The sequence below is a fragment of the Tetrao urogallus genome (assembly GCF_951394365.1).
Source record: "Tetrao urogallus genome assembly, chromosome: 7".
Lineage (NCBI taxonomy): Eukaryota > Metazoa > Chordata > Aves > Galliformes > Phasianidae > Tetrao > Tetrao urogallus.
The window spans coordinates 1673215-1687699 of record NC_136820.1 but is presented as its reverse complement, the minus strand read 5'-3'; positions in this window follow the sequence as shown (position 1 = coordinate 1687699).

Below are 14485 nucleotides of genomic sequence, written 5' to 3'. Positions count from 1 at the left end.
AGAAAAGGCACTTTGGCAGCTCTGATTCTCAAAGGTGAAGACACCATTGTCGTCTGTTGGTCAGTAACTGGAATTCTGGATACAGGGTGTCCTTATTTATAGGGCTCAGTATAAATGCTGTGAGAAGATTTATGACATCAGGAGGCCATGGTGATAGCAGTCTAACAGTGTCCCATGGTGACCAAAACATGGCAGCATGGCAGTGCTGGGACTTGTGGCCTATGTCTTGAGAGTTGTCCCAGTTCTGAAGGAGGGAGGGTGGGGGAGCTGAGGGTCCCTTTCCTGGGGACGGCTCCCCGGTGCCATTTTGCTTATTGAAGAGAATGGCTTTGCCTTGGGCACAGGGACCTGCAGGGCCTTCAGCATCCTCTTCATCTCATGAGTGGAGTCCCTTTGATGAGAGGATGGAAAGAACATCCTAAGAGGGTCAGAGAGGTCTCCACTATCCTGCACTATCTTCCACGTCCAGCTGCCTGCGAGTACAGCCATCTGCATCAGAGCTGCTACTATCCTTCGAGCAGAAACAGTTGCAAAACAGTGTGAAAGGCTGAGCAATAATTAATCTGTAGGACTGGGTACAGTTGCCAGGCAGCTCTACATAACTGAAGACAGGGGGGTTAATCCTTAGTAAAACATCAGAGCCCTGAGAGATAATAGCCAGCTTGTTCTGCTACCCGAAATAACTTGCTCAAACAGGCAGACAATGTGCACAGTGTCGCCTCCAAAGACAACTTTGGATACATCTGTATCCTAAGTAGCCCCAAAATCCTCCCACACATAGTTCACGTAAAAATGACTCTCTAAGATGAGTAGATATCTGTGCGCACTCCTCTGAAAGCCACATACAGCCTACTTTGCTTATGTATCAGTTTAGGCTATTTATTTTTGGTTTGGTTTGCTTTGCTTTTTTTTTTAACCAAAATAGATTTTAGAAAGTCTTCTAGTGCCATGATTCAGTTGAATTTAAAAGTGATCTGCCTTGTGTGAAGTTTTTTTTTTCCCAGTCTGTCAGGACATCTCTCTGAAGATTATAGAGAATGTCAACAATAGAGAAATGCAGTGAATTCTTTGTTTTGAGCAAGGGAAGAAAAGTATTTCTGCATAATGAGTGGAAATATAAGGGTCAAAGATGTAAAAAAATATTCAAGAGGCTATTGGAAGTGGCATGAGCCATTCAGATTGCCTACTGGTTCCAAATATTGGAGCAGAATGATGTCTGATGTCTGATCATGTGACTATCAGGTATGTGGAAGGACATGAACTGAGAATGCTGAGAAGATCTGAGCTTACAGAACGCCTTAAAATTAGTGGAGATGAATGAAGGTCCACTGAGATTAACTCATCATGCCTCTATAGCTGTACAGGATGTTCAGTATGAGCAAGTCTACCTGCTGAACTAGTTTTGGTGTCTCTGCAAACTTCTAGACTAGTACCAGCATATATTAAACTCTAGATTATTAGCCCAACTAAGAAACCAAGTGTGTTAGGGCAGAAATATGGGATTAGAATCATTAAAAATATTTCCATCTCACTTTTTTTTTTTTTTTTTTTTTTTTTTGTAAGCACTGATGCAAATATGAACTCATCCTGAACACATTAGCACTGCAAATGTACAGCTAGAAGCATGAATTTAGAATCATAGAATCACATAGGTTGGGAAAGTCCTTCAAAATCACCAAGTCCAACCATCAGTCTGATCTGCCAAGTCCCATCACTAAGCCATGTTCCTTAGTGCCATATCTAGATTCCTCTTAAATACCTCCAGGGATGGGGACTTCATCACTGCCCTGGGCAGCCTGTTCTAATGCTTGGCTACTGTACCCATTAATATTTCCAATGTCCAATTAAATCTCTGTCAGTATAACCTGAGATCGCTGCCTCACATTTTATCACTTATCACCTAGAAAAAGAGACCAACATCCACCTTGCTGCAACCTCCTTTCAGGTCTCCCTCCCCTTCTTCCCAGCCCCATTTTCCTCAGCTGTTTCTCATCCTCTTTTCCACACATGCTTAAGCAACTCAAGCAACTCAAGATCCTTCTTGCAGCGAGGGGCCCAAAACTGCACACAGTGTTTGAGATGCAGTCTCACCAGTGCCATGTACAAGGTGACAATCACTTTGCTGGCCATACTATTTCTGATGCAGGCCAAGGTGCCCTTGGCCTTCATGTTTACCTGGGCACACTGCTGTGTATCTGTTGTACAAATGCTTCTTGAATCCTTGCAGAAACCTTTTCCCAGTATCTAGCTGTTCCCTCGGGTCCTACAGGGGTCATCCTCAGGGGAAAAAGGGGCACAGCCATGTAAGTGTCCTCTACCACTTGACCCCTACGAACCTCAAGCACCACACAAGTGTTCAACATCTGACATGTGGGAAAGAGGAAAAGGAGGTAGTTCTGTTTCCTGTGCAGTGACTAAACTGCAAATAGTGTGCCAAGAAATCTAGCAGACTGTTGTGGAACTAAGGAACACAGAGCTGGTTATGTTGGTGTTTCTGGTGACGGCTTGCAGTGCCGGTCCTACCATGGTAACGGGATGTTAACATGGCTCCCTTTTCCTGGGTGCATTCAGTGATTTCCTTTCATACCTCATATAGGTGCAAGAGGTAATATTGACTACTAAACCATACCCTGGATTAACGGATGTCCCCTCTCAGATGCTTCATAGAGTCTTTTCTCCCTTTGCCTCCTGCAGTTTTTAGGAAGGTCATTGAGCAGAACACATCGTTACAGGGCTGCTTGTTGGTTCTTTGGGCTAGATTCATTGCACACAGAATGCTTTGTGTTGGAAGAGACCTTCTAAAAATCATCTAATCCATATCCTCCTATTCTCCCAGCCGTGGGCAGGGACACCTTTCACTAGATGAGGTTGCTACAAAGCCCCAACCAAGCACTACCACTGATAGGGCATCCACAGCTTCTCTGGGTAGCCTGTTCCACTGCTGTGGGCTGGGCCTTTATCCCATATGGCAATGTCTTTCCTGTACTGTCTTTCCTGTAGTGGAGGTGACAAAAGCATCCTGACTCTGTGACATCCCAAAAAAAAAGAAAGACAATTACTGCTCTTGTATTTTTGTTGTTATTATATTGTACTGTTTTTGTTTTTTTAAACAATTATTGCCTCTATACCTTCTTTTGTCACCTCCTCAAGACTTCATGGAGCTTTGGTCCTTCTGCTATTGCTCTAACACACCTGCACTGAGTACACCAGTGCCCTCTCCTCTTCATCAGGGCCTAATGCAAAAACTTGCCAGGTCTTTGGGAAGGACGGAGATGGTGTACAGAAAGAATGGGCATATAGGAACCTTGGCTGTCAAAAGAAGAATTGCCAGGAAATGAATATCCCAGGTGAGCCCACAGGATTGCCTTGAATTTGGGGCTGTACAAGCTAGAGGTAAATATTAATGAACAACAAGTTCACTGTCAGGATGAAGGTGGCCATTTGGAGGGATGTGGACAGGCCCCTGTGTCTCTGTAATAATAGGATCTGGGTCTCCTCCCATGCAGAGAGAAAAGGTTTGGTGATGGTTCTGGATCCACCTCCATGGGCTCCACATCGGTCTCAGTCAGGTACATCTCTGTCAGCTCGATGGTGTGGGGCTTCCCCATCAGCCACTTCTTTTTGAGAAGGTCTTTTGAAGGTCTATCCTCCTTTGTTTGATGAACCTCCTCAGTGTGTCCCACATGAGGGTGGACAGACAATCTGCTGTGATGTCTTCGTACATCCATGTACTCTTGAAGTTCAAGTCCCAAGTAACTTAGCAACCGCTGTTTGTGCAGCACGGTCCCCCCACATATAGGGGTCTGTATGGCTCACAACAGAACTTAGGTGGCTTGTCATAACTGGAGGCCACTGCAGTGTGACTCTTAACAGTGTCCTATGGTGACCAAAACATGGCAGTGTTGGGAGCTGGGCCCCTGACCACAAAGTTACCACAGTTATGAAAGAGGAAGGTTTGGGGGGCTGAGGGCCCCTTCTTTGGAGATATAGCTCCCCAGTGCCATTTTGCTCGCTAGACAGAATGGCTGCCCCTTGGGCACAGGGACCTGTAGGGGCTTTACTCCTCTCTTCATCCTATGTCTTGTCAGGAGTTGTTCATCTTCCAGATGTTCATCCACATGCTCTTGAAGTCTGAAGTCCCAAGCAGTGACTTCATGAGTCATGAGCCCTGTCGTTCACGCTACAGGGTCCCCCTGTATCAGGATCTGACCAAAGGCCACTGCAATATGACTCCAGCAGTGTCCTCTGGTGACCAAAACATGGTGGTGTTGGGAGCTGAGCCCCTGGACTCAAAATTACCACAGTTATGAAGGAGAAGGAAGGGCCAGGGTACCAAGGGTTCTTTTTGGGGGGATGGCTCCCCACTGCCATTTTGCTTGTCAGACAGAATGGTTGCCCCCTGGATGCAGGAACTTGCAGGTGTTTCAATGCTCTCTTCATCCAAAGTCTAATCAGAAGTTGTCCATCTTCCAGATATTCTAGAAAAGAATGAGCAAAACTCATGACTAGATGAAACTCAGACCAACAAATCTCCAATACTGTTTCCTATGACATCAGTATCTTTGATATGCTGCAGCATCACCATAAATACTAACAGCTTATATCAATCTTGGTAATAGTTTTGTCTCCTGCTTTATTTTGTTGACTCTTTTTTTATTCCTAACTCAGTTAAAAACTTGAATCAATTCTGCAGGGCAGTCTGCAGTTTGTAATGGAGTAGAAGATTGGCAAGTGGAAGGAAACAAGGTACGTCACAATAATATGGGATGTTTATTAGACCGGTTTCAAAACCTATACAGCTGCTTCTGCTCAGGAACAAACTTTTTGTTGAAAAGTCTGTCTTTTTGCAAGACTTTGATTGCCATAATAGTATTGCTGTCAATTCTGAAGGTAGACTTGGTTGTTCTTCACTGATTAACATGCTTTGATACCTCAAGTACACGTGCCCAAATCTTCTATTTTCACTGTAGACTGTATGTGTTAACCATACTGTTTACTGATGAAATTGTAATGTTTGCTGCAGAACTGAAAGGGTTCAGACTGTGTATGTCTCACCATCTTATACAGACTGCCTCATTCTGATTGAACTTATCAGTTATTCCTGATTTTGTCTGAAGTAAATGCAAGTGAACACAAATTTGCAAATGATACAGATGCTTACTGAAAAGCTCATGTGAGATTCTGAAATGGCTGATGCTGCTTTTATGGGCATTAGTTAAAGAAAGAGCACTGAAGGCTCTAGTCAGTAAGAATAATAAAATGTTGAGCAATGTGAACTGTGTTGTAATGGTGATTGGTCCCAATATCCTCAGAGGAGCAGTTTTCATTTGGTGCTATTCTGTTCTGAGAAGTGACTGGACAGAAACAGCTCGCCACACTCAATGCACAGGCCTTCCTGCCTGTGTGTGTTCAGAACTGCCTTTTTCTACTTTGCTACTTCTCGGTCTGTTATTATTTTAGCTACAACCCTACCACGAATCAATGAGTTCTTTTTCATTCTAGCTCATGTTGATACAGTGCTGAATGTGGTTTCATATTCTGTCTCCTCAGCACAACAAAGCATGGCAAGTGCTAAAATAGATTAAATGAGAAGGAACAGAAAAATACATAAGTGAGCAATGACATAGTTTGGATCATTTTTTTGCTCCAAGTGGAAGAAGAGATGATATAGCAGATAAAAGCAAAATAAGACAACTGCAACAAACAAACAAAAAAAAAACCAACACCCAAATACATTGGTTTTGCTTATAGGATACCTGCCAGTCCACTCCAAGCTCGACAAGGGAGTGAACCAGCGACTACGTGTCAAAAGCCTGATCCCTTCTGTGTAGTTAAAGACCGTAAAGCTGGATGAGCTCGGGAGCTCACAAAGGTATTTTTTCCTGTAGAACCAATTTTCACAGCGAAGAGTTCTTCCATGACTTATTCCTACTATCAGGATCAAGGTTTTTTTTTTCCTGGTACATTTGACAAACTAGAAATATGATGTCATTTCCATGCATGCTAGCAAAGAACACTTCCATATGAATCTTTTAACCATCTTGATGAGGGGATTGAGTGCACCCTCAGTAAGTTTGCAGCCAACACCAGCTGGGATGGAGCATTGATCTGCCAGAGGGGAGAAAGGCACTGCAGAGGGACCTCGATAGACTGCATCGATGGGCCGAGGTTACTGTATGGGTTTCAATAGGGCCAAGTATTGGGTCCTGCATTTTGGTCACAACAACCCCAGGCAACCCTACAGGCTGGGGGAGGAGTGGCTGGAAAGCTGCCTGATGGAAAGGGACCTTGGTGTAGTGATGGACAGTGGGCTGAACATGAGCCAGCAGTGTGCCCAGGTGGCCAAGAAGGCCAATGGCATCCTGGCTTGGATCAGGAATGGTGAGCAGGACCAGGGAAGTCATCCTGCCCTGCACTCAGCACTGGTGAGGCCTCACCTCGAGTGCTGTGTTCAGTTTTGGGCACCTCAGTGCAGAAAGGACATGGAGGTGCTGGAGCAGGTGCAAAGAAGGGCAAAAGGGCAACAAGGCTGGGGAAGGGCTTGGAGAAGATGCCCTATGAGGAGAGACTGAAGGAACTGGGGCTGTTTAGTCTGGGGAAGAGGAGGCTGAGGGGAGACCTTATTGCTCTCTTCAAATACCTGAAAGGTGATTGCAGCAGAGCGGGGCTGGTCTCTTCTCACTGGTGACAGGATGAGGGGAAATGGCCTCAAGTTGCACCAAGGGAGGTTTAGGTTGGATATCAGGAAAAACTTCTTTACAGAAAGGGCTGTTAAGCACTGGAATAGGCTTCCCAGGGAGGTGGTTGAGTCACCATCCCTGGATGTGTTTAAAAACCATTTGGATGTGGTGCTCAGGGACGTGATTTAGGGGAGGGTTGATAGAGTTAGGGTAGCACGGTTGGGTTGTGGTTGGACTCGATGATCTTTAAGGTCTTTTCCAACCTGAGCAATTCTATGATTCTATGATTCTGAAGAGTTGGACTAGGACTTTTTGTATTTATGTGCAATGCTAGAATAGAGAACATTTCCTCTCAGACAAATATAATGAAAGAGCAGATAGCAACATACCTCAAGCAGACATATGTTGTGCTAGCTACAAGCATCTTAGAGTTAAAGCATTCTTTGGTTTTAGTTTGCAGACAAGGGAAAAAAAGCAGGAAGAAAGAGTTACCACTGGTCTTCCTATGATGAGCAGGTTATGTTTGATCAAGAATCACCACAAAGTTAAGGCTTAAGAAAAGGAGTGACAAAAGAGAATCTTTATACTCTGTCTCATAAGAGACAATGGGCTGCATAGAAAAAAAATCCCTAGAAAGTTTTAAAGGAGGAAGAACTGTGGTGAAGTGAGGAGGATACTTGACATTGTCAAAAAACACAGCTGGATTATTGCAAAGGATCTTGAAGACTGTGTGCACAGAAAGACTGCCTTTCCCTTCCAACTACCTTCTATGTTGGATATGTTTCTGTGATTCCCAGAACAGGATAACTGTAAGACAACAAAGAGGACTTTTTTGTTTCTCAGACAAACTGCCAGTTTTGTTTCATCCACAGGCAGAAAAAGCCACATGCACAGAGAACTTGTCTTGATCTCAGCATATGACCGTAGAGCTTACAGCTGAGAGTGGACAAAGATTGTTACATTTTGCTTTCACTAATTCTAACAGTGCAAGAAAAAACTGATTTCTCCTTTGAAACCATTTAGATTAAGCCCAGCTGAATTCCTTCCATTGCTGATGTGATCACTTGCTGGATACTGCTATCCCTCAGTGCAAACAGCATTATTAGATTTGGAGTAATGAAAACGACTGGTAAATAGAAGAATGAATTCAATGGATATTCATCTCCTGTCTGAGCAGGTCAAGAGATTTGTCCAGTACCTTAGGCGTCTCTGTTTTCCGTTGTTCATTGAGATGAATAATTAAGAGCTATAGGGCATGAAGTCTACCACAGACTTTTGGCTACTGGGAACGAGCTGCTACATGTGCTTTATTAAAATTCCACTTAGATTATTGGTAGCAGTGCATTACCAGTAAGAACAAACTCATCTGCATCATACAGGGTCATTTGCTCCTTCCCATTCCTGCTTACTAATTAATTCTGGCTGCATTAGGGGAGGTGCTGGAGGCACACAGATGCTGCGATATATTCAAGTCATACATCAAAGGAGGTTACTGAACTATTAGCCTCGAAGAAAGGATCTCTGGCAAGATTATTAACATTCACGCTTCTTTGCCCTGGATTCCTTCTTTTGTTTGGATGCACACCAAGAGTTTCTTGTGTACACCTAACTTTTCCTGTGTTGCTGTTGGCGCTGGCAATCTGGCAAACTTCTATGAGATACAGAGGTGACAAGCACAGTGCTTGCCTTGTAAAATTCAGGGGATAGGAAGCTAATATTTTACTACTTTAGTCCTACATGAGCTTTGCATTATGTTCACAGGGCACTCTCTCCAGGGTTATTTGCCTAAAAGCATCACCTTAAAAAAACGTTTGCACTGCCATCACTTCAGAAATGTATGCTTCATCTTCCCTATTATTTCCCATGTCTAATATCATTTGCTGGTCTGATTCTTATTACCATTTGGAACCCAATCTTCATGTATACTCCTCAGCTAAACAACGCTGCAAAGCTATAATGATTCCTGTTGTGGGGGGAGGGGAAGGAAGTGGGAAGAGGGTGAATGCAATTTTTGCTGTGATTTGCTTTCCATATAAGTTATGTTTTACCTTACCTTCGCCTAAAAGATCTGGTTCTAGCTCCTAACATCTCTAAAATCTTGGAGTCTGAGCAGCTTAGACATGAATGAATTCAAGCTTGAGAGAAATGCAGAAGCTGAGAAAAGGATTTGAAAGAGAAGCTATCAATAGGCAGTGTGAAGCCCCGGGGAAGTATCAAACAGAGAGTGTGATCAGTGAAGGTTTGAGGATGAGTACTGCAGAAGCAGAACTGGAGGACAGTAAGGCTTCAAAGCCTGGGATCCTGGGGAACAGGGAGATTTGACACTCAGCAAAACTGAACTGAAAAGGGATGACAAAGAGAACCAAGGGAAGATTTAAGACGGCGTAAATTGCGACAATATGAGCTATGTTGTGCCATGACTTATCTTCTGAGAGCTAAAGGTTCATTGTTTTTTGAAATGCAGGGGATAGCTCTGTTCAACTTGTATATTTGTGCAATACCTGCCATCTTAGAAAAGTGAAATGTAAAATTCAAGAGAAAGGTGTAGTACTCACTGCAAATTGTTGCTTTTACAGAGAAAACCTATTAAAGTGCCAAGAAAAAAATCTTAAATCCAGATTAGCTGTCGCTTTCCTTTAGCATCCTGAGCACTCTCAGAAGGTGAATTTAAGAAAGTATTGAGTACCAGGATTGTGGAAAATTTTCATCAGCAAATGTACATTTATTAATACGACTATGAGTGTTTTTGTGGAAAAAAACTGCTTTTGAAAATACCTAATTTTGGCAGGATTTGGAAAAAAAGTTTTGAAGTTAGATTTTTAATATTTTTAAAGGAAATCTGACCTTTTCAATGAAAAAAAAAAGAGTTTTCAAAATACATATTAAGCAGTAATAAAAAGCAACACACTGATTTGAACATGTTGAGTGATTAAGTATGATATTCGTAAGTTTTCATCTTCTTTTGATATGTGGTGGCTTTATTTCCAGAGTCTCAAGATTTTTTTCAGAACACTTTTTCCAACCCCTCCAAGTGGTCGCTATCTAATTTCAGCCGCGGATGACTTACTGATCTGTCCCATATGGGGATTTGCTGTTTTGAGCCAAATCTAGCTGTTTGCACTGTCTTTTAAGCACCAGAAACCATGGACTTGCAAGTGAAAATACACGCCGTTTAAATTTCTCTCTTAAATATAACCAGTAATAGAATTTATGAAATAAGAGCACTTGACCCATAGCAACACAGTAGACATGAGTGAAAAAGGAGCCACCCCTGGGACATCTACAAACAATACTCAAATACTAAGCCATGCATATATTTCAATCAGAAGTGACTGAAGCAATCATGTAGGGAAGTATTTCTTGACCATTCATCAACAAAAACCCTCGTGAGCTTTTTGTATTAATCCACGGAATCCTTAACCTTTGAAAAACTTCCACCATCAATGGTGACAGTTTGTATTTGCAGCCACGTAACAATTAGGTTAGAATGTGAATGGTTTTTCATTTGCTTTCTTACTCTGTCTGCTGTCCTACATGCGTGAATATCTGAGACTAGATGTGTCAATTTGGAGGTAGGAATTTAACAGTACAAAATTTGTCTGATGATAGAATAAGTAGAAACAGCAATATTAGAAAATCCGCAGTAGAAAGTATATGCTACTAAGGGCTGAAATTCAAGAAACACTTGATTGACTTTCTAGAGCTCCCATCTGACACTTTCTCAACTAAACTAAAATAGCAATTATTTTCCTGTTTGTCTACGTTGCAAAGAGGCAATAAAATAAATTTATGGTTGAAATCTAAGATAAAAAGAAACTCTCTTTGTTTAGAAAGATCAAGGAGAAAACAGAATAAGAGAAAACCAGGTTATCACTTATGTCAATTCTTACTAACTCTCAAGGCATAAAATACCTCCAAATCTTGAGCTTAAGCAGTTATGTGTCCATGGCAGTTTTGGGAAGATTCTGAAGCCTGAAACTGGGACTCTGATACTCTGAGATGTTGTCACACCCTGAGTTTACAAAGTTGTGTGGGTCCTCCCCACTTGGAGAGGTGGAAAATGGAAGAAAGCGCATTTGAAGGTGACACGGAGCTGAGCGCTGGGCTGCGAGTTTGGCAGAGGAAGTGTGGACAGTTCTTCCCGCTCTGAGCACAAGAACTACCACAAAGAATGAGCCCAACGAATCAGGCTGAGAATCGGGTCCAGATCTTGTCTGGATCTCCGCCTGAGATCCAGAGAAAACAGAGGAAGACAAGTATTGATTCCCACTAGCCTCGAAAAAGCTGCTATCTCTCTAGGAATAAAATTGATCTTTTAAAGTACATACATGCACTAATACACTAATATACACACACTGACTCAAAAGGCATAAAGAGGGTTCTTCTTCATGAGAATTTCAAACGGAAGCAGCAGTGTGGCTATGGAAGCATGATTTGCAGAGTCAAAAGGGAGACAAGTGCCAGTATAACTCCTGAAAGGCACCTGAAGCAGAGTCTAGATCAAATTTTTCTGTATTTTTTACTCTTTGGAGACATCCAATAAAATAATACTTAAGTTCTGAATCTCACTGTGTGTTCTACCAGTTTTCACATTTTGTCAGGGGAAAGTTATTCAGCACAGGTGGTTTTGCAATGACACCCTGATGCTTAGTGGCTCTCCTATGCATCAATCCGTGCAACATTGCTGCTGAGGACTATAATACAAATCATGCTGGCCAGATGTATGACTTCAGACCAGAGTATGAGAAAGGTCTTCTTTCTCCATGGCATGGGAAATGAATTGGTACTAGCATTTTTTTGACAATTCCATGGGATCAGCATTCCCTGTCTGACCACTGCCATGCACCATTCGAAACAGAAATCCTCCTTCTCTAGTAAAACAGTTTTCCAAAGCATGCAAGCCTGCTCCTTTAGGCTAATTTTTGGGGAATGACTGTTCCCATTGCCCAGACAAGAGCTTGTGCTTGCAGCACAGAGGTCTGCTCCAGCTGGCCCTGTCTGACCACCTGCACCCAAGCAGCACCCATGGTGAGAGCCCAAGGCCTTGGAGCTCAGGCATTTCCACAAGTGACAGAGCCAAGAAAAAGGCAGATGGTCTGCTGTTTAGATTGGTGGTTGCAGAATCCCCAGAGAAATCTTGCCACACCAAGCATACAGTGTTGGTGTACAAAAAGCCAGCTGCCTTTTTCCCTGGTTATGCACTCTGCTATAGTCACACAGGCTCATCCAGGCTCATGCCAGGAGAAGGCTGTGGAAACCTGAACCACCAATCTCTCAGAGTAGACTGAGCTTCAGCTCCAGGAAATTCAGCTCAGTAGCCTTCACCAGCTTCGAACATGTCTGAAGAACCTTCAAGATTCTCTCTCCTCAAGTTGCCATTATCACACTGCATCTTCCCACCCTACTGCCTGCTTTCAGCCAAGGACTTATACATATGTTTAATATAATGCCACCCCCCCCCAAGCAGTATTTCCCATTGCCCTATGATTTCCAGCTGCAGATTCCCACCCAGTCCCTGTTTCGAGTTATGCTTTAATAAATATACTTGCAATTGAAATCATCTTTCCTTTTTGTCCTCCTCAGGCTACAGATTCCCACAGTGACCCCTCCTTCATGCCATAATTAATACATAATTTATGTCTAAAATAAAAATCATGACCTCTTCCTGCCTTATTGTTTCCAGCTCTGGTTTCCCATTGTCATCCCTGCTTTGAGTCACAATTAATACATATGTTTAAAATAAAATAACAGAAAAGTAATCTCTAGCTTCTGCACCCAGCTGCAGGCTTCCACTCCTATCTCATCATAGAATCACCACCAAGGTTGGAACAGACTTCCAAGATCATCTAGTCCAACTGTCCACCTATCACCAATATTTTCCCACTGAACCGTGTCCCTTAGTACAACACTTAAATGTGTCTTGAACACCTCCAGGGACAGGGATTCCACCACCTCCCTGAGCAGATTGTTCCAGCACCTGACCACTTTTTCAGAAAATAAATTTTTCCTATAACGTGCAACATGAACCTCCCCTGGCACAGCTTTCCCTCTAGTCATTCCCTCTATCCTATCACTAGTTACACAGAAGAAAAGGCGGACCCCCCCACCTCAGCACAAGTAGTTTCAAGTAGTTGTAAAGAGCAGACTAACCTCTCCTTCAGTTGTTCCTCATAAGACTTGTGCTCCAGACCCCTCAATAGCATCATTACCCTTCTCTGAACATGCTCCAGGACCTTGACGTTCTTGTAGGCCCAAATCTGAACACAGCACTCAAGTGCTGAGTGCAGAGGGATGATCACTGCCCTGCTCTTGCTGGCAATGCTATTTCTGATACAAGCCAGGATGCATTGGCCTTCTTGGGCACCTGGGCTCACTGTTGGCTCATGTTCAGCCAAGTGTCAACCAGCATTGTCCCCAGGTCCACTTCTTCCACAAAGTCTTGCAGGCACTCTGCCCCAGTCCTGTAGTGTTACCTGGGGTTGCTGTGACCAAAGTACAGGACCCAGCATTTGGCCTTGTTGAAACTCATCCCATTGGCCTTAGCCCAGCATTCCAGCCTGTGATGACCCCTCTGTAGGGCCTCGCTACCCCCATGCAGATCAACACTTCCTGCCAATTTGGTGTCATCTGCAAACTTCCTGAGGGTGCATTCAGTGCCCTCGTCCAGGTCATCAATAAAGATATTGAGGAGGACAGGCCCCAATACTGACCCCTGGGGAACACCACTCATGACCAGCTGCCATCTGGATTCAACTCCATTCATCTCCACTCTCTGGATCTGGCCCTCCAGCCAATTTTTTTTCCCAGCAAAGAGTGTATTTGTCCAAGTCATGGGCTGCCAGTTTCTCCAGGAGAATACTGCAGGAAAGTGTGTCAAAGGTTTTGCTGAAATCTAGGTAGACTACCTCAACAGCCTTTCCCTCATCCACCAGGCAGTTACTTGATTATAAAAGGAGATCAGGTTGGTCAAGCAGGACCTGTCTTTCATGAACCCTTGCTGGCTGTGCCTGACCCTCTGACTGTCCCGCACATGCCACGTGATCTCCTTCAAGATGTTCTGCTCCATAACCTTCCCTGGCACTGAGGTCAGGCTGACAGGCCTGTAGTTCCACAGATCCTCTTTGTGACCCTTCCTATAGATGAGAGTCACACTGGCAAGCCTCCAGTCCTCCAAGACTTCTCCAGTTGACCAGGAGCGCTGACAGATGGTGAAAAGCAGCTTGGCAGTCGCCTCTGTCAGCTCTCTGAGCACCCTTAGGTGGATCCCATCTGGCCCCATGGACCTGGGACAGCCCCGGTGGCGTTGTAGGTCTCTAACAGTTTCTATCTCAGTTGTGGGGAGTTTATTCTGCTCCCCATGTCAGACTTCCTGGTCAGGGGATAGAGTATCCAGGGGATAATCGATCTGACTTTTAAAGACAGATGTAAAAAAGGCACCGAGAACTTCAGCCTTTTCCTTATTCAAAGTGGTCATGTTCCCTGCAGCATCCAGTAAAGAGCAGAGATTCTCCATAACCTTCCTCTTATTGTTTATGTGTTTGTAAAGAAGTTTTCTGTTCTCTTTCACCACAACAGCCAAGGTCAGTTCAAGCTGGGGCTTTTGCCTTTCTAATTTTCTCCATGCATATCCTAAGAACTTCTCTGTATTCTCCCTGAGTCACCCGTCCCTTCTTCCACAGGAGGTAGATTATCTTTTTCTCCCAGAGCCTCAGGAGAAGTTCCTTCTTCATCCATTCTGGTCTTCTTCTCCGACGGTTCCTCTTACGGCACATGGGGACAGCCTGCTCCAGCACCTTTGAGACTTT